Source organism: Ambystoma mexicanum, chromosome 12 (assembly GCF_040938575.1).
Source record: "Ambystoma mexicanum isolate Mex_15411 chromosome 12, UKY_AmexF1_1, whole genome shotgun sequence".
Taxonomy (NCBI): Eukaryota; Metazoa; Chordata; class Amphibia; order Caudata; family Ambystomatidae; genus Ambystoma; species Ambystoma mexicanum.
In genome coordinates, this window is record NC_090936.1 from 153,444,849 (window position 1) to 153,466,320 (window position 21,472).

General features: G+C 43.4%; 1 protein-coding gene across 4 annotated transcripts in view; it reads right to left on the minus strand.

Annotated features, from left to right (window-relative positions):
• Positions 1-21,472, minus strand: part of FGD4 (FYVE, RhoGEF and PH domain containing 4) — a 1,139,208-nt gene that overhangs the window by 905,102 nt on the left and 212,634 nt on the right. Inside the window, exon 1 of one of the 4 annotated variants that reach the window (XM_069628201.1) lies at positions 1,434-1,457. The exons of the other annotated variants lie outside the window; for them this stretch is intronic. The gene's annotated coding sequence lies outside the window, so the exon portion shown is untranslated. Of the gene's footprint in view, positions 1-1,433; positions 1,458-21,472 lie in introns of those variants that run through there. 4 annotated transcript variants of the gene reach the window in all.

Genomic DNA, 21,472 nt, shown 5'->3' on the forward strand with positions numbered 1-21,472 from the left:
TGTTGTTGGGTTGTGTTGTTTTGAAATGTCATTGTATTCATGATGGCATGTTTAGTTTATTTACTTATATAGCGCACCCCACCCACGGGTATCTGGGCGCTTCTACCTAGTTACATGGTAGTAGAAGAAGATAATACACAGGACCCAAAAAAACAAGGCATGAGATGTATTACAAATCACCTTACAGACAAGAGCAATGAGAATCATAGAGGAAACAACTATGCAGTCAAACATATTTACAGACATGTACAAATGATATACAGTCACTAGACCCAAGTCATATTTACACAGGAAAGAGAGCAGCACAAGCTATGCATGTGCGCGCTTCCTTGTCGGTTTAGGCAAGCTCTGGGGGCGTTTGTGCTAGGAGCCATGCTCTGGTTTTGGCTCTAAGTGACCAGTATGCAGGCTCTGCTCGAATGCCAGAGGGGAGGGAGTTCCAGCGTTTGGCCACTACTGCAAAATGTTGTTACTGCAAAATGATCATAAAAAGTTTTTTAAAAATGGAACCTCCAGACTCATCTGTTTACACAGTCATCCATCGGTCAACAAACATCAGGACGATAAAGCGGCAGGAATGCAGGGAACTCTACAAAACCTCTTAAAAAAATTGAGAACTATCTGATGCATTTAACTCGACACATTTGATTTTGTTTGCTATGAAGGTTATTCTGGAGCCTGCAAACTGTGACCTTTTCAATAAATCTAATAATGCTCACGATAGCTTTTAAAGTTATAAAATGGTGCCAGTCTTGCAGCTCTGTGCTGCGGCAAGTACCATTATTCACTTCAAAAGTACTTGCCTTATTTATCTCATAAAGACCAAGGACTCACTCAGTCTTACTGGCATTCATAGCCCTTAGCAGGCAAGATAGCTCAGCGCGCCAAGTACTCGCTGCTTGGATCTTTCTGTGATCTGCAGATCGCAGGTCGGATCCCAGCCAAGCCTACTCTGATTTCACCTTCAGAGGTAAAAAAAGGAGTACCGATTTTGATTGAGTAATAATAAATGTAGAGAAAAATGTTCTATGCAAAGAGCTAAGGAGAAAGCATCTTCTAAATAACAGATTATTTTGAAAGCCCAGATCACGTATGTTGCCAACACACTCTTTGCAACAGGTACTTGAACCTGCTCTGCCATCCACCGTCTCTCTCCATGCTGTGAAAACGAAAGTATAAATTTGCCCGAAAAACATCAAGACAAAAACTTTTTTTTAATGAATTTGATTTAATACGCACAAGGGGAGTTAAAAGCAGTACAAGACTCGTTATGTCGGATGTCAAGTACCCCAAGAGTGAATGAGTGAAACAGGGCACTGAACACCTTTGCGCATAGCATTCTAAACCCACACCGGTCCGCCTTTATCTAGCAGGGTACCCTTAGGAAAAAGGCAAACAAAAGCTAGAATTCTGCTCTGAAAATGAATCCTCACCCGTGAATTGCTGGTGACCAGACTCCAGCCCCACCTTCCCATGGTGTCCATGCAAATTCCCCCAAAAGTAGAAAAGCATCTGAAACGGTAGGCCCTCGACTGCCGTCCGGCACTTGCACTTCCTGTTCAGTGCGAGGTGATGTTCTGCGATGAGAATTCAGCGGCTGCCGCGCTTCCGTTTCAGCCTTCATAGCAACAACAGCCAGCCGAAAAGCCTTCTAGGCAGTGGTCGAAGTGCATAGCTCTCAACTCACACGCTTTTGGCGGGTGTCACCCGCCTTGTAAACAGCTGACTCACCCGCCAAGCCTCCTGCACGCCCATTCATTTCAATGGGCCTCTCACCCGCCAAAAATAAAATCGGGTGTTTTCACCCGCCTTTGCGACACAAATGGTTGAGAGCTATGGAAGTGTACGAAAAGAAGTAGTGGAACTATGTTCCCTGCTGGACTGCCCCTGCTCCCCAGAAACCCCATAGCCATAGCCATGCCCCTCCCACGCACATTACACACCCTCGAACACATGCACCTGCTGTTAAAGGGAACGTTCAATGCACTGCACAAGTTTCCACTTTTTCCTTTACACTTTTATTTTAAAACGCAACCATTACAGAACGGTTTCTTTTTAGAATAAAAGTATAGGAACAGTACAACTTAATAAAACATTTTTAAAAAAGTAGAGGAGCACCGCTCCTGCCCAATTCAACCACTGCTTCTACTCTATGGCAACACTTTCAGAAGATGTGCTTTATTGTTAATACGTTCATTCATCGAATATACCTTTTATTACAAGACGGACATGTTTGAAAACTTTTCATCTTCGTAAATGTTATTTAAAATACACCGGCTGCCTTTTTTCTGATGGGAACTTGGCCTGCGTATTTAAAAAACAGAAGTCACCATCCCTCGCTCAAAGCTCTTTTCTTACAATTTAATTTTTTGTGCAGATTTGGGTTCGGCCATCAATATATATATATATATATATATATATATGTGTAAACGAAGTGGTAGTGGAACTATGCCCCCGGCGACACTGCAGGGGAGGTGCTAGCATGTAACAACACTCCTGTTAAGGGGGTGTGGGGTGTGGGGGGGGGGGGTGTGGGTGTGTGTGTCTAAATGGTTGCAATGGCCAAATAAATGGGGACTTCCGGGAGTATTTCTTTCATTGTGTTGCTGTCAGTCAACACAGATTTCGGATTAGAAGCAACTGATGGGAGGTCTATGAGGTGTTTTCCCTGATCTTAAAGTCTTACACATTGTTTAATTTCTGAGCAGGGGCTAAAAGCAAGTCATGAGTACCAAGTAAATATATGAGTTATGCATGCTTCAAAGGCCAAAAAAATCAAGTATTATGGTAATGGTTTTAAGTATTGGGGCATTATTAAGAGCAAAAATAAAAGCAGTGGAACTCGTCCCTATTAGTTCTTGCTCACTTCGAACCATGTTTAAAATAGCAAAGCACATCCTTCAACGCCTTTTTACCACATTGTATAGCACTTTGATACATTTTTGCATTTTGTACTTAATTTCAAGGCATGACAATGGCGGAGGGAAAGAAACACTAAACCAATTTATTATCATATTGTCAAGTAAAGGGTATGCATCTCTCCTCACTCCTGTAAGGCCACAGAAGACGAGGCTCACCAGAGAAGTAAGACAACAACCATTTGAGCCAAGATGATCAGGTCATCTCCCGATGCAAACATATGCCTGAACAATCCAAATTAAAGGTGGTGGGTAGGGCTCACGTCACTATAGTCCGTGATCAATAATGAGAATACCATCTATTGGACATTTCCATTAATACAAGAGCTAATAAATTGAAAACATAGATTTATTCAATGGCTGATCAGCCAACACGTGTTTCGACCTGCGGGTCGTTCTCAAGGCAGAAGTCCAAATTCTGTTAAAAAATATCTGTCAAGTTAAGACGCGGTTGATTCTATTAAGTAAAATGGCTTGCAAGTGCAAAATTGTCGACGTTGAGGTTATACCAAGAACAGCAGGAATCTGCGCTCGGTTACTCTAGCCAATATATAGCCCATTAATCGGTGTACCATGTGAAGGGGACAAATCCCAGGAAGAAAATCTGAATAGCAGAACAATACAGTGACGGGGTGCAAGTACTGCACAGGAGAGAGAAACAGGAAAAGGGCAGAACCAATAATAAGGGAACAGGATGAGATCATGTGGCTACCTAGATAGAAAACAAGCTACAAAGGAAAGGTTGCAAAAGGACATGATAATGCTGTATGGCCAAAAAGTGCAACCAAAACCATGATGGAAAACATCACACTGGGCAAATGCAGAAAACGGTGGTAAAATAACCATTTTTTTAAAGAGAATATTGTACAGACTGTCCTCGACAGGTTTCATTGGAAAAGATCTCGATTTGGCACTAGGTTCTGGTAACAATCATGCGTGTGTGCATTCTCCTAGTGTACGCCATTAAGTTATGCTAAATATCTTTTATATTGTTCACATCACCGCCGTAAGGGTCTTAAAGCACCAAGCCTTCCCAATGTTGAGGAGAATTGGAAGCCTGCCCATGGTGGCAGACTGCAGCCTGTGGGGCGAAAAAGAGAAGGAGAGCAGGAAAGGGGGAAGAGTTGGAAACGTCAGGGAGATGAAGATATACATACTTAACTACCAACATACATGGAAATGAAAACATAAAGGGGAGTGATGGTGAGTGCTAGGATGACTATCGTTTTTTGGTGCTTTCACCAGAAGAAAATGTAATCATTAGAAGGGGCAAGACCATGCCTTATTGGCCATCAGAACTTTCATGGATGTAATTACTACTGGGTGGGGACTTGCGTAAAAAGAAATCACGTTGTGAATGAAAGATTACCTTGAAGTGTGCTCAAGAGTGCCTCGAATACACAACACAATGCTCCAAATGAAAAAAACTCCCCAGCCAAGATGCTATTGCAGCGAAAAACGAAAATCATAAAGGTTTGTCGTGACATGTTCTACTTTCTTTTTGCCTCTCTCAAACCTCCTCTAACCTGAGCCACTGGACATCTATCACACTCGGCAGCATGTCCCTCACAGCAATGTTGGGGTGGTCAGGAAAGGTCCCACAATCAAGAGGGGTGTTTTTTGAGCGCACCATATTTGTGACTGGGGGTGCGGCAAACTGGGTGCAATGTTACAATTTCATATGTATCCAGTATAGTTAAATGTGAATGGGATATATTTTTTAGTGTTACTTTTTTGTTGAACTGATACATATTAGTTTAGCACACATGTAAAAAGACATGCTAAAACCGCTAAATGAAATATAATCGCAATTCGGACATAATGTGTTATGTAGTGTCCAGAAGCATGTAATGAGGTCGTTTTTATAATGTGCATGTGAGAAAGGGGGCCTGTTCTCAAGAACTTACTGTAAACAGAAGATATTTATTGAACATGCATTTAAGATACAAACTTATGTGGTTTGTTGAGACTTGGGTTAGATTGGTTCCACAACAGCATCTAACTGCTCCCTGGACAATTGTACAATAAGCTTGCTTTATGTACAAAATGTACACTTATTCCTCAGGTAGCGTGCCCGCTTGGGTTGAGGTAATTAGGGGTCTGCCCCCATAGTGTCAAGCCTACGGAGGAACGGGACACTGCTTCCACTCTACAAGTAAAGCCCATTTGGCAGAGGTCCCGTCACAATGACCTGCATACTGCTGAGCCTGCTACTGTCTCAGGTGAGACCCATCGCATGAGGCAACCAGCCAATCACTGGAACAGACATGTTGAGCATGGCTACTCCTGACACAGTGGGAGCAGGTCTCAATACTATGAGGGAAATAAATATTCAGCATTGAAGAAACCTATATCAATTTTGTTGCATCATAGCTGACCTGCAAATGTTGCCTACATTTTATAGCACCTAATAATGCCTAAGCAACAATGCATCATTCCAAGGGCATTACCCGGTTGTAACAACCCTCAGCCTGATTGAATGACGGCAAGAAAAAAAAAAAAAAAAGAGGGCTTTCATAGAGTGACCAGATTTCCAAAACGAAAAACCGGGACGACCAACAACATAAAAGAGGGACTACACCATCACAGCCCACCAATTACCGCCCCTCCCCCAACAAGCCCCCACAACCACCACCCAATTATGTTTCGAGCACTTCTCCTTTCTGTAAACTGTATATGATCTCATTTGTGCAGTTTTGTCTATGAATATTGGCATGTTAATTCAAAACAGGCATTTGCTCTACTGGATATAACATGGCTTGCTGTACCCTCATTTTCAAATCAGTTCCGGTGGCACAGTCAGTAAGTGTTGTGCCTTGTACCTGATAGGTTGGGGGTTCGCGCCACTGCTCCAACTTCAAAATTCTGAAAGCGCTGTGAGAAAAAAATACAATTTTTAAATGCCGTAGACACTGAACCGTGCAAACCCCGGACGGGGTTTCTAAAATGTAAAAACTACCGGGACCCCGGGACGGAGGGTGATTTCCCCGGACTGTCCCGGGAAAACCGGGACGTCTGGTCACCCTAGGCTTTCATCCAGTGCGACGGAACATTACCACCATGGTCCAGATGACAGAAATGTTGCACCGGTGCAAGCGCAACTTTGCACGGTATTAGCACAAGGGAAAACTTTGCCTTGGTGTAAAAATGCATAGAAACTATTGTTCTTTTCCCTAGGGAAAACTTTGTCATATAGCCAATACCATGCAAAGTTGCATTTGCACCAGTGCAAAGGTTCTGAAATCTGCCCCTGGTAATGGGCTGATAAGTGGGTTGGGGAGTCATTGTTGGCATTAGAACATTCCACCCATTGGCGTTACCATGTCCTGCTTAAAACTAGAAAAGGCAAAAGCAGGACAATTGGAATTTTGTGACAAAAGACTTCTACCAGCCATTATAGCCTTCTGCCACTGCATCTACTGCAATAAAACATTCCAATGTATTAATTAACCTTTATAGACACGGTGCAAGGGCCGTTATGGCCTCTGAAGAGCGAGTTATAGACCTGAGTGAAGCAAGGGTATTTAACAGGTTTTACAATTCCACTACTCTAGCACACCACCAGAGTGGGGTCTTTAAAGCCATCATAACCTGTGTTGCAGCCTAAAGTATGTAGGTCATTAGTCCTGCAGTTAATTCCCTGTGACCACCCAGACAGATTCAGTACATAAATCTGCCTTAACAATCACAGGAAACGGTGTGGATATGCACTGTGTTGCCAGGAGCATTTGAATGTTGTATCCTGAACAGGCTATATGAACCGTTCCATGGGCTATCCAAGTTCTTATAGCCAGTAAAGTACCACAAAGTAATTACATTGGATGCTTTCAGAATTTTTTTTTTCTTCAATTTGGTGCGTTACCCCCATGCCCCCTTCCCTTTCATTACGGCCTCTACCCCAAGCCCCTCCCCATCCCCTTTTTACCCCTATTCCACAAGTCCCTACAGTACCACAAAGTATTTACTGCCGGCAAAAGAACACAATACCACCAGGAGTTATGGGCCCAGAAGATCGAGTTAAAGGCCTGAGCACGGTGAGGGAGTTGAACAAGGTATATGGAGTATAACTTCCAGTATGGCCTAAAGATTATTCATAACACACAATTCTTGAAAAGATTTGGCGCATATGCAAGTATATCGAAGCTGTTCGTTCAAAAATCTGCCTGGGTGGTTGCACGTTATTGACTCTAGCTACTCCCTGTGCTGCTGGAAGCCATAGAATGGAACATTGAAAACAATCTGCAAGCTCGGTTCTTATAGCCTACAGATTGTCCAATGGGAATACTCTCTCAGATTTCCAAGGGTTATAATTAAGCTTTATAGACATAGCCAGACGGCAGTACCAGGAGTTATGGGTCCTGAAGACGGAGTTATAAGCGCAGCGGGAGCGGTGCTCCCCTCAGAACATTTGGTACAGTGCTCCCTCTACTGTGCGGAGATACCCTATGCAGGCAATAAGGGAAAATGAGCAAGTGCACAGAATAAGATACAAGGACAAAGAAACTATTCTATAGAGTCAATGCTATCAAATGGAATTTATTTTAGTGAATCCAAGTGATAGTTTCAGGGCATATTTTTGAGAGTTCATTTTTAAAAGGTGCCAAGGTAAGGGTCATATATCTGAATATTTTAATATTGAAGAGTTGCAGTGATGTTAATATAAATTGACTACCTACTCTTGGAAACATTTAACAGATGGGCTCCAACCAATCACACGCTGTTGAGGCCAACTGAACCAGATTAAAATTGCAAGCCTCCCAAAAAGAAAGCATGTTTTTTCTGCAACTTCACTGTAATTGAATAGGTGTATATGGTGGTGAAACATAGGGCCCTACAGGAGGCAGAATTGGTATCAGGATGTACTCCATAGATTGCTGAGCCCCAGCCTCCAATTACAACCCAAGCACTGGACACTCTGAACAGTTGTGTTTTCCCATTCCTCTCTGCGTCTCATGGTCGCCTACTTTCTGGTTTGGCTCGTCTCTTCCTTTGTACTGTTACATGACTGTCTACCGGCCTGCTTGCTATTTGGCTTGTATCGGTTTCCGCAAGCAGGATTTGACCCTTACCAGTTCATTAGAACACATACGCCCCGGCACTGAATGGTTTGCCATTGGCACTGGCTTTAAACCCACATCCCCTTACTGATTCATACCGGCCTGATTTCCTTTGGCTTTCCTCTGCCTTCTCTAGTCCCCAGAGTTTACTCATTCAGCGTTTTACACCCATCTTGCCCTATTCTGACACTTCCAGTTGCCCTGATCTCTTCTCCCCTTGCAGTATTTCATTATTTTCTCAAGGACTTCCTGGACTGCCTCTCACTCTTATGCTTGGACAATGACTTCTCGTTTCGTCGGCCCTGAATCTGAACGACTTGATCGTTGGATACATTTGTTCCCTTGGGTTCACCAGTGGGCATCAGATACCATCTCTGGACCTTCTTAGTTTTTAACAGTTTCTTCAGAGCTGCCGTGCTGGAATTTGCAACCATCTTACTCCCTTCCCTACCTTTTCCTGCAGTAGGTGACCAGAGTTTCCCTTTTGCTTTCATCACGATGCAGCAAGGGCGTGGAGGTAAAAGTCGGTAAAAGTCTGCATGGGCGATTCTCGTTGGCACACTCGCATATCCTCCAAGAGATAATTCAACCACTGGATGGATGATCTCCAGCATTTTTTGCAGAGAAGGAAAATACCATAACATTAGAATGAGGGTGTTTGAAGTGGATGTGGTGTGGAGGTGTTCTGGCTTGCTGAACTTCTGGAAGTACCGTAGAGCCGCAAGTCCTAACCCCACAATTCCATGGTATCTTAAAGACTATTAGACAGCCCTGTAACCAGTGGGTCTTCTATTGGCTGCTACCCAGGGGAAGCACAAAAAAGATTCTGAAAACATGTCCATCTGCACTGGAGATAAAGTTTAACATGCAACTCTTTTCAGAAAGTAGGCATGCATATGTGGTAACCCTATTTGGTTTTGGGCTTAAGCAAAAGTGAAATATGACCTACGCCTGCTTTACCAACTTTGAACAGGTCTAAAAAATAGCTAGTGCAGTAAAATATCTGAGGTTGAGAAACTATGATATGGATCAAGTGGTTCTCAAATATAACCAGTAAATACGTGTTGTAAAATAGATCCAATGCAATATATATAATGGAAAGAATGATTGGCAGTTGGGGTGGAGATCGATGAAACATAGGGAAAAATGAAGGGAGATTTGCTGTCATTGGGACTAGCTCTTAATCACTCCTACAGCCACCGGATGTAATGGACTCCTGATCAAACGTTTGGAGCTCGCCTTTAAGCAAACCATGCTCGCTGGAGAAAAAAAACAACACACACAGAATTTAGTGGCCTGCAGCATTTACTTTCAAACCATCATTTCTGTTTGAAGAAATGTCATCCACCGGTTTGGTACTCTGCACCATAGCACAGGAAGTGAAAGGTTTCAGAAAGAGGCGAGGACGAGACATATCTTTAAATAACTGTTAGAGAAAAGGAGACATCTCAGAAGTTCAGACAGATTGCGCCAGACAGCTTGAAATAGACGCCCAAGCGAACGCACCAGCTGAACAAAGTGTATCTGTGCACAGCACAATCTTTCATTCTAAAACAAGTCAAAATGGTTTTTTAAATTTTATTATAGGAAAATTAAAAGAGGTTGTACACTGCTGTATTAGTTTATATACCCACACGTGTTTCTATGTAATATTCCCACTATGAATCACTCGGTCCCTCTCCATTGTGTGATCTTTGGATAGGTCTTTGGGATCCTTCGAGTGTCTGAGAGTATGGGGGACTTTAGCAGGAAGAGAGGGAGCAGTTAAGTTGTGGAGAGCATTAGGCGCGAGCCTAGTGGCTACATTTCAGTCAGTTTATTGATTAAAGAAGAAACTCCTTGGTAGCCCATCAGCGAGAATCACGGATTAGATGCTCCCGAACTTGACCTGTGCAGTGATGGGTGGAGTGGCAACTTCTCCAGTGCAGAACCATTCTGCGAAGGGGCTGCGGGAGCTTCAGGCTCTGTGCTCTCCAGTCTGCCCTGGATTCCTTGAGCACCAGGAGACGTGTGCAGCCCCTAAAGGGCCCTGCACATACCCCATGGCACCCCTGTCCTGCGGGAGGCACACTAGCTGATACCTCTCAGCAGAGGTTGTACTCACACTCACCGCTTCACACAGAAATCAATATCAGTTGCGTTAGTGTTCCAAAAAAATGCAGTGGAACTGTGACTCCATGGGAAGGAGGGGAGCGGGGGAAGGGGGAGCAGAGTAGGCAGGAAGGGGGCAGCGTGCAGCACGGTCTTGCAGTCATGCTGGTTGAAAGCCAATTGAGTTGAAACTGATTTCAGTTTAGCTGTGTATGCTATTGGGTGGTAAATTGGAGAAGAGTGCTTTAACTTCACAAAACAGTTTTCCGGAATGGTGAAAATGGTTGCAAGAATTAGTGGAACTGTTAACAGAACGTCCCTGTTCACTTCGACCACTGATCAACATTCAAGGAAGCATCTGCTCACCTCAGTGCACTCATCTGGAGTTCAGTGGCCAGGTCATTTTCACAGAATTGCTTACTTGCAGGCCCCCAGGTGCAGAGGCGTTGACAGGGTAGACCCAAGTCGACAAGGCCCACCCAAAATCTGTAAAGGCACACTCAGCAGCACTGTGTGGGCATTTAGAGATGTTAGTGTCACTGCCGTTCGCCCAACTACATTAGCTTCAGGCCCCAATTGTTAGACAATCCAGGCTACGCCTCTGCCCAATGGGCAGAAGTGGGCGGCAACCAAAGAGGTAAACCTATAGCAACATGAGACCTCTTTGGCAAGCGGGGCAATGTTTTGTGAGGCCCCCTTTGCTTATTTGGTTTTGTTCGGGTAGACTGCAGTGGAAAGGTTACTGTGTAACACACAGACTCAAACCGATGAATCATCAACATCAGTTCATTCAATTAGTCATTCCTCGCCTCCAGGAGGAAAAGAGTTGAAAAGTGTATGATTTTAGAATTAGGAACGGCCATCTCCACTATGCACGGACGAAATCTATGATCATATTTGGAAAAGTGATTGCCATGTCTACCTTCCCGGTAGTTATTTCCATTTGGAAATGTTCACGCTCTCTGGAGATTTGTACCCCTCTGTCTTGGTTTTTATTACATTCTTTCCATTTCAGAGGGGCGTGGTGGGTCCTGGGGCAACTTCCAAGGCATTCAGGTTAAAATCAGTGCATGTGTACTCTGCAGCCAGCGTGCATTGCTTGCTGCCATCTGCTTGTTGAACGGGATCCCCAGTGGTTTCAATAACCTATTTCCAATGCCCGGTCAGGTTGTGTCATTTGTTCTGCACCATCACAACTGTATCAGGCTACATATAGATGTGTAAATTACAGAACAGAGGTTGCATTCACACTGCGCACAAATCACAAAAGTCCATGCGTAAGTTGCATGTATTTAATTGATTGTAGGTCAGCCTGACACGTGTTTCGAGCTATGTGCTCTTCGCCCGAGGCCGAACACACCATATACAAATAATTTTAAAACCACATCAAAATAATATATCCATTGAGGTAACACAAACCAAAGGACACTTTAGCAGAGCAGAGAACCATAGCCCGCATGACAATTTATTTAGGTTGGCAAAAATAAAAGGCAATAAGGATTTAGGAATTATGCATTCACAAGAACATAACATTTTACCCATCCATGTGAATATTTCATATAATACAAAAAGGATATCAAGCGGCAGATATGCACATAAAGATGGAGAGATAAAAGAGAAGGGTAAGGGAAAAGGAAACAGAAAATGAAAATTAATGGTTGTATACAAATTATACATGGTTCAGTGTATGCACTGTATCCAAGCTTTGCAAGAGCCACATTGCATGTGATACAAAATAAAAGGAGTATGTATACACCTTGTGTAGTCTTGGTGTCAATCTATGGCAGAGAAGAACAAAATTAACTGGTCAATGACCTGAAGCCATCACTGGTTATGCACAACTCTAAAAAGGAGTGGCTAAATGTAGATATTGCCACTTACCAATTGTCGAATATCCGTGAGCGCACTTATTGTACAAACTGTCATTTTAAAAAATAACCAACGATACTAATTAGATTAGACACCCTTGGATTTTTATAAAAATGCAACCAAACTCATATTGATTAATTTAAATTAAACATAACATATAGATTTGGCTACACTGGGATATAGTACAGTGGATAAAACCTAGAATTAAACATTGGGAGCCTGTTGGGAAATGGAGTTTTGAAAACTGGCTGCAGGATTTAGAACAGTCGGGGACATAAAGGTTCACCTTGCAGCTTATTTCACCTGCATTCCCAGAGAGCTACACATGAAAGAATCTAAAACTTGGCAAAGGAGCACATCAGAAAGTTTATTTGCAGCCACTGTTCTTGCTCGAGCATGTGTCATTGTGTGCCCTTTGATTTTTATAGGTTTTGTTTTCATTTATTGCACCTTCAAAATGAACTGAAGACAGCAATAACTATTTAAATAGAAAAAATAACTTATAGCTCAATTAACAAAAGCAATAAATAAAACTAGAATGATGGCAGTTTTTTTTTTTTAACTAAAACTAGATATTAATACATCCGAATTCCAGATAAGTAAGAACTGCCAAGTTCTAAAAGGAGGAGAAAAATGAACAATTGTTAGTAGAAAACTTTTCGAAATGGTCAGTATCTAAGCAAGAACTGGTAAAAGAATAAACAAAATGAGCCAAACGATGATCTAGGACTCTCACTAAATTGTACCCGTATTTCTTGTCTGAATGACCTTTGCCCTTGTGGTCCAAGTAGATATTTTCAAATCATTCTTCAATTCCCCAAACATTGTTTCGTTCCAAAGGCGTGCTTTGCAATCTTTAGTTTAGGCAAGTCATCACATGGCCCGAGCTCTACCGATGGCTCCAACAATAGACTGATCCTCCCAAATGCACCACTCCTCAAAATGCACAGAAGTTTCTGTGGGTTAGGTGTGTGTCATGTATGAGTGATGCCTGTCAGCCGAGCAGCACAGCATGGCCGGGCTGCCTCGCTTACTTCCATCACAATGGGTGCAAGTCTAGGAGGCTTCCGCGGTGCTCCTGCGTTTTACAAGGATTTCTTCTTTAAAAGGACCAGGAGTAGTCTCAGTGAATTTTTCCTAAGACTATTACTAAGACAGAGAAGTGATATCAGCCGATACGGAAACAGCAAGAACATGGATGTTCCTTGTATGGATCTAGGGTCAGGGAATGCTAAGGCAAGGGAAGGATATCAGCCGATAGAGAAACAGCATGAATGTGGATGTGTCTTGCATGGATCTAGGGTCAGGGAATGCTAAGGCAGAGGAAGGATACCAGCAGGTAGGGAAAAAGCATGAATGTGGATGTGCCTTGCATGGATCTAGGGTCAGGGAATGCTAAGGCAGAGACAAAAATGTGGATGTGCCTTGCATGGATCTAGAGTCAGGGAATGCTAAGGCAGAGGAAGGATATCAGCAGGTAGGGAAAAAGCATGAATGTGGATGTGCCTTGCATGGATCTAGGGTCAGGGAATGCTAAGGCAGAGACAAAAATGTGGATGTGCCTTGCATGGATCTAGTGTCAGGGAATGCTAAGGTGCCACGTGCAGGCAAGGGCCAAATCCCAATGATATCAGCCGATAGGGAAACATGAATGTGGATGTGCCTTGCATGGATCTAGGGTCAGGGAATGCTAAGGCAGAGACAAAAATGTGGATGTGCCTTGCATGGATCTAGTGTCAGGGAATGCTAAGGTGCCACGTGCAGGCAAGGGCCAAATCCCAATGATATCAGCCGATAGGGAAACATGAATGTGGATGTGCCTTGCATGGATCTAGAGCCAGGGAATGCTAAGGCAGAGTAATTTGACCCGTCTGGTCAAGAGTTACAGGTGTTCATTTGGTAAACAAAATTCCAGTGCGGCATCAGATCAAATAACTTTCATGGTGCCTTTCAAATGCCTAAAAATAAAAGAGATCCTCCAATTAAAAAGTTTGGAGGATGCCTTTAATTATGGCAGTCACATTAAAACCGGGACATCCAGTGCTATTCCTTCCCTGTGGCTCATTGGCCACCATTTCTACACCCGGTAAGTGCTCTCCTCAAAGAGCGGTGCAACTATGCCCCCATCATTGCCGGGACAGCAGTACCGTGCCCGTTTGGGTTTCCCCAAGGACAGAAAGATTCTACTTTAGCTCTAAAATAATGAGAAAAAACACAGAAACCTATAAAGATTGTATTCATCAGGTAGGACTTGATATAGAAAAAGCATTCATTTTTAGCTTGCCGTTACCTTTTATCAACATAATTCCCACAGGAAGGAAAGAATGCTATAGAATTGTCCCATAAGGAACACAAAAAGCACAGAAAGCAATACAAGATGAATTGATCAAGGCAGAATGCACTTACCAAAACAGAAAAGCAATGGGTTTCTAAGAAAACACGCCATCGTACGCATGCTTCAGGAGACAATAGTATATTTATTTTTCTGCTCCCCTTTTATGTACCTTTGTCAGGGGTAAATAAGCTTATTCGGCAGCCTCTTTTCTAAAGAGGAATTTCAATATATTTCGGGTTGGTTTGCAAGTCTCCACAAACTTTCCTTAAGCCTGGGAATGCCTGAATCTCTTTCCAGAACAATGAGACGCCAGGGAATGCTCATGGAGCTCGAGTTACAGGGTCGAAAATCATGGTAACGTAATACAAAATAAATAAATAAATAATCTAAGGCTGACTTCAGAGAGGAAAGGTTTCAGTGAGGAAGTGATTGGGCGACTAAGAGAATCGCGGGGGGTGTGCTGAACAGGTGGCAGGAGGAAATGCAGCGCTCTACATCAGCAAATGTTACCCAGATAAAAAGGCAGCTCGATATCTCATAAGGAAAATTAATCCACTGCAGAGATGTGTGTGTGTGACCTGCAGATCACCGATTGATTCTGTGCAGCAACAACTCATCCTTTCCTCCTTCAGGAATAAATACAATAAGTATATTGGTTATGGGAAATTGTGAGATTTCCTGGCAGACCAGCACCACTGCAGGTATACGGCAGCGTCAACTTCGGGCCTGACGAGGTGTGTATTTTTTTTTCTTTATCATCCAGAGTCTGGAAAAATGATTCGCACTGAGGAGTGTAAAATTAAAATGCACAGAAGTCTCTGCCGCAGTGTCAGTTTTATTCCATTCGTGCATTATGCAACCAGAGACGTTTTTATGGGTTGGCAAAAGGGGCACTTGCCCAGGGCCCTCACGTTGGAGGAGGCCCCACAAGGCTAGCTGATCTGAGGAAGTAAGATTTCATTGTTCGCCAGACTCAAATAGCACCGTCAGGATATTTTATGGGGCGCTGCTGAGGCTCTAAACCCATTGCCTTTCTGTTTTGGTAATTGCATTCTGCCTTGATCAATTCATCTTGTATTGCTTTCTGTGCTTTGTGTGTTCCTTATGGGACAATTCTATAGCATTCTTTCCTTCCTGTGGGAATTATGTTGATCGTGTGCAAACGGCAATGGTGACATGCATATTGATACATTGAGTGCCATAATGGTTCAGAAGTTAGCTCAGTGCGTGAAGCACCCATTGCAGAGATTTGTGTCCATTTGCAAAATTATAACATTACATTCCAGGAGGCTGCCTGAGCCTTTCCCATGTCTGAAGTTTATAAACCTGCCTGCATACGTACTTGATTTTGCAGAACAACATCTGCTATTATCAGCAATGTATCTATAACAGAAAGGGGTTGCTATAAAAACTAACATATCATCCGTATGGTGAAGGTCTAGAAATTTTTTGTTCAGATAGGCAATCGCCTCCAACGATGGCATAAACTGTTAGTCCAAGAGGTTAATAAGTATCCAAATTCAAGATTATGGAACGACAGCGTTCGTGTTTGTATCCTGGATTTGTCAGCAAGCGATACAGTGATCCAGGTCAAATCGTCTAATATATTTTTCATTACTTTGCTGTCTTCTGTGAGGTTTGCCTTCTTGCATGCTGCTAGTATTGTTTAGCCCATTACTTGATCTTTCTTCTTATGTAAGCCATTTGGGTGGAAATGTTGGAAGACAGAAGAGAGCGGACCATATGTTGCAGGCCTCAGGCAAGCATATTCTAAGGGCTGCTTGTTTGACACAAAAAAGTGTTTCTTTTCGATAAACGTCAAAAGTTTTTATGCACGTTTATAAATGAAAATGTCACAAGCCATTGTTTTGGAAGTGTTTTAAAGCTTTAAAATAGAAAAGACAAAACCCAGATTACATTTGTTAAATCACATCTATTGGTATGCTGGTTCTTACATACTTCCAATTGATGATGGAGAGAATGAAGCTAGAATTATGCCCATTTTGCATAACACCCTATATTTTTTTGAATATTGTCATGTTTGGTAATGTGATTTGTGTACTTTGCATATCGGTTTTTTTAATAAAATGAGATTGTTTTAGTTCATGGTAAGAACTGGAAAAGAAAGTGTTCAAATGCAGAAAATGCAGAGTTGGCACAAATCCGAGGTTCACCCCTTCACCCCTTAACCAATGTGTGATCCTGGGCATCTCCTTTAATCTTGTATTGTCTAACCTCTCAATATGGAGTCTCGGGAGGATAGCTCAGGGGCAACGTGCTCGCCTTGGAAGCAAGACAACACAGAGCAACACAGGTTCGACTTAGAAATCTCTGGGTATTAAGCGTGTTATAAATAACCGATCAAATCATATATCATTGCCAGTCCCTAAACCTTTCAAAATTGTCAGCCCTTCCTAGTGATTTCCTTCTTATGGTATGATCTTCATAAAAGCCTTATTCATGGTTTCACTGTGTTAATAGTGAGCATATTTATATCGCACACCACAGGCATTTGTTCCTTTGATATCTAATGGCAACACTATTTGAAAACCATATCCCACTTCCAATCTCAGTCTGTCTGGATAAAGACACCCTGGGTAGCTTCTAATCTGCCTTCATTATCCATGCTACGGTATGTGTAGCGTTCTCCTTCCTTCCAATTGGTGGTCTATCCATGCATGATCACTTTTGCATTCTGTGAGGCAGCTAACGCGAGTTCTTTGTCTATTATGGGTTACATGTACCTTTTACACACGGTCCTGCATTAATACTACAGCTACCTTCCTGGATGTTATTTATCAAAAGTATCCTGTATGTACTAGAACAGACTGCTAATGTAGACTGCTAATGTTGGTCTTCAAATGCTACTTATTTAACATTCTGATTAGAGGGCAAGGGGACTTAAAGGGAGTAAACGTGCTTATTATGCTGCAAGACAGCATATCAACCTATTGGTCGGGAGCACGACGGGCGGAGGGCACAACCAGCATCCTTGATCCCTTAATTCCTTTGGTTTGGGGCGGGGGGGGGGGAAAGAGGCCAAAGACGTCCATGCCCATGGCCCCAAAAATGCTTAAAATGGCCCTGCATGCAACCTTCCATTGAACTGGGGTGGCGTGCTTCAGTGCACTTAATTACAATAGTACAGTTCACTGTTTGGCCACTGAGAGTACACGCGCCTTGAAACACTTGTGTATAGGCACGTTATAAATGCCATATCATAACCAATGAGTAAGATGATTGTGTGGCTTCTCATATGTGCGCGTCACTGAGGATGGCGGGAGGACACCAGCGCACAGACTGCCATGGTCTGACCTCCTGCAGCATTTCCCTGGCTCCACCGCTCGGACAGTTGAAGTGAGGGCCTGTCTGGCCAGGTAGGACAATCTGGCCTCGCAGCTATTAACATGTATTTCGGTATTGATCTCGGGCAACATATAACTCGAGCTTTGGATGCATGTGTTTGCATGGGAAGGATCTGCTCACTCCGGTGTGATGAAGTGACCTCACGGTCATCCTTACATGGATCCATACCCATGACATTGAGACCAGCAATATCCACAGGCCAAGCCACCCAGCCCACCATGTAAAGTTAACAATCTACAAACCACCTTTAGGTCAGAAAGAAAAACTGGACTGGAAGGACACGTTCACCTATTTGGATCCAGGAAAATCAGAATATCCCACATGAGGAATGAAGAAACCTACAGAGGACCCCCAAGTAATACAAAGAGGGGCAGCAGAAATTTCAACGTGCATCGCTTCTTAGCTACAGAGGAGCAGGGGGTTCTTCAACCTCCCCCTTCCTCAAGGGGAAGAAGGCTCAGAAAAACACCCGCATTCACAAAAGTCAGCAACATTGAATTTCCAAAAGGCTGAAGCTTCTTGAAAGAAACATGGAACGGACGCTTCAGCTGCTACCCATCCAGGGGAGAGAACATTCTGGACTGCCCTCTTAATTCTTCCTCCTATGGAGTAGGTCTACAGTCTCTCATCACTGAGCATGTTCAGACCAGTCATGTGACCGTTCCAGCCAGTCAGGCAACAGCCGTTCAAGGAAAGCCCTATATGCGAGGCCAGGGGTGTTGCTAGGTCTGGAAAAGATCAGGGGCTAAGCTAATGTTGGGACTGGCGGGATTCGGGGCTAGCTGTAGCCTTTTGGTTGCAGTCCCTGAGCTTCTATCCGGGGCAAAAACCAAAAGACCAGGTGCTATAGCCCCTTTCAGCCCTCACGAGCAATGCCTCTGGTACAGATAGAACTGAAGGTGCTTGTAAAAAAGTCCAATGCCAGGAGTTTATTCCAAAAATGAGACCCTATTACAGCAAATGGAAAGGTGATGCGCCAAGTTCAATTTGGATCTTGTGAATAACAGTAGGAAAGCCCCCTTGCACCTCAACAGATGGACTGGGCCATATGGAGCAATAGTAGCCCTCAAATAACTAGGACTCCCCTGGTGCATGTATGGAATGAACCACAACGAAATATTTTAAATTAAATCCAGGCTTGTATTGGTAGCTAATGCACATTTTGAAGCTGCGGGCATGATGGAGCAAGAAGAGGCACATTTGTACAATGTGGACTGCCTAATTTGGTAAAGAGTGCAGATGACGTATGCACTGTGAACACCTACTCATTAGCCAAGTTTCGCCCGACAACAGTGCAGGAAATAAGAGCTAACATGATTACTGGAGAGAAAGAGGTGACTATTCTGAAATGATGCAAATAATATGTAGATTAATTTATTAAAAAAATGACTTGGCAGACATTTCTAGAAAAGAATGGAACATAACACTAATAAGAGATTTAATTTCTGGTAGAATGGGAAGAAAAACAATAGGAATGGTAATTAGTGAGTGGGAGACCTCAGACTTCCCAACATTAAGTTTAGTTCTGATACTAATGAGCTTAGGTTCTGATGGTATCTAGGCTAATCCAGTTAAAGGCCATAAAATGCAGTTAATCCTGGGACAGTTTAATGTCGCTGTGTTTCATTGACCCAGGAATCAAACCTGTGTTGCTCTTTGTCGTCTTGCTTCCAAGGCAAGCAGGTTGCCGCTGAGCTATCTTCCTGAGACAAGTAGGAATTTTAATGTCAAGGTGGGCCAGAAAAAGGCAACAAAAAACGTGTTGATGAGCTCAATCTAAATCGCCTTCCTCAGGACTGGAAGGCCTTGGTAAAAAGAGAGACAATGCCTAATTAGAAAACTATCCAGTTGGGAGATATCTAAACAGGAACACTAAAAAGGCTGTAACTCACCATAATGCAGCAAAGGAGATTATTCAACTGTTCAGTGTCATTCCATAGTTCTTTGGGGGGTGATTTAGTCAAAACATCCAGCAAATGGAGGTCAGAAGCCACTGAAATATTAATCTAAATGATGGAGACAGGAATACATAATGAAGTGCTCCTACTAAATATTGTGTCCATTCTTAATCATATAAAATAATTTAGACGGAGTACACAGCTTGGCACATACCTCAGGAACTAGTATTAATTAGTGAGCGCAGATATGCATTTATTGTTAGCTAAAATGCTCTAGAAAAAAACAAAATGGAACGGGATCACCACTACTAAATGTGTGGAGAGAAATATACTGGTCAAACCAAATGTTCAGGTTTATTAAAAAAGAGTGCAAATGAGGACATACCTCCAAGATGTAATATATGGCACATGAATGAATCCAGCACACGCAAGAATGTCATTTCTAGCACAAGGAGGGGAGTGCAAGCAGTGGCAGAACCTGGGAGAGTTTAGGGGGGCAGCCCCCCCTTGCCCACTGCGCCCCGAGCCTCCTGCCACGCCCTACTTTCTGTCCCCCGGCGCCAAAAGATGGAAGATTGGGCAGGGGAGTTGCTAGGTCTGGAAAAGACCCAGGGCTAAACTGATGTCTGAACTGTTGGGACTGGGGGCTAGCTAGTCTTTTGGCTGTAGCTCCTGAGATTGTATCCGGGGCTACAACCAAAAGATCAGTGGCTATAGCCCCCTTGGCCCCCCCCCTAGCAACGCCCATGTGCGAGGCAGCTCCCTGCCCAGCGGCAGAAGGGAGTTTCGGAGATGTAGAATTTTGAAGTTTGGAGATGGAGAAGGAGTGGTGAAGGAGGCTGGTGGTGAGAGGCGAAGGAAGGAGGGTGATGAAAGCTTGGCAGAGAGCAGGGAGGAGGCGAACAATGAAGGTGGTGGTGAATAGTAAGGAGAAACAGTACAAGGAGGGAGATGGTCAGAGGGATAACTAAAGCAGGAAAGGAAGAAGCAATGGTAAAAGGGGAGACTGACAAGTGCAGCTAGGAGTGGGTGTATAGTGGGTTGGAGGTGATATCAAGGCAGAGGAGGTGGTGTGTTTTCAGTAGGACGTTGGAGGAGACAACAGAGAGGAGTTGGAGGCATTAAGGACTGTACTACTGAGAAGGTTTGAGGAAGCACTGAGGAAGCGCATGTAAGTGTAGAGGAGGTCCCAGAAATGGCCTTCACTCCAGCCACCCAGGCTGAGATACCAGAAGCATACTCGCCAAGATATGTGACGTATAAGGAGCAAATAAACCAACAAAGCGCCACAGTGGGGCTCTGTCCAATACCCATCAGAAAAACTTGTATACCTATTGAAGCGCCAATAACCAGACAACCACGGGCCACACGATACCCATTGAGACAACCATACTAGTAGCTGACGCAAAATGAAGACTACTTACAAACTGTCCCAGAAGAGACCCAAAGGGCCCTTATTGAAGGCGAATGGTGACGACACATCGACCCAGACAGACGTTCAGATGAACAAAATGATGATCAAAAGACGACACTTTACGATGAAATGATATGAATAAGGATGTAATGGACATAGAAGAAGAGACGATAGTGTAATATAAAGAAATTTAACCATACAGCAGGATGGAAATATGCAAAGGGCTAAATGCCTGTAAATAGGCTTGGAACGCAAGAAGCTAAGGAAACGGTACTGCTTGCAATGCTTAGTAGAGGGATAGAGCGGCAAGCGGCAACTATACATATCTACCTCAAGAAGCACATTATACAAGTGCAACTCCATTTTACAAAAGCAGAATTAAGCCTAGGATGATAGAGGACGAAAAGGCCAGGATTCATAAACTAATTCAAAGTCAGACGAAAGAGCGGAATCGAAACTCAGCAAGAAGCAGCTCATGGCTAGGAATTCGAGGTCAACCCAAGGAAGGGAGGAGAGCAGCAACT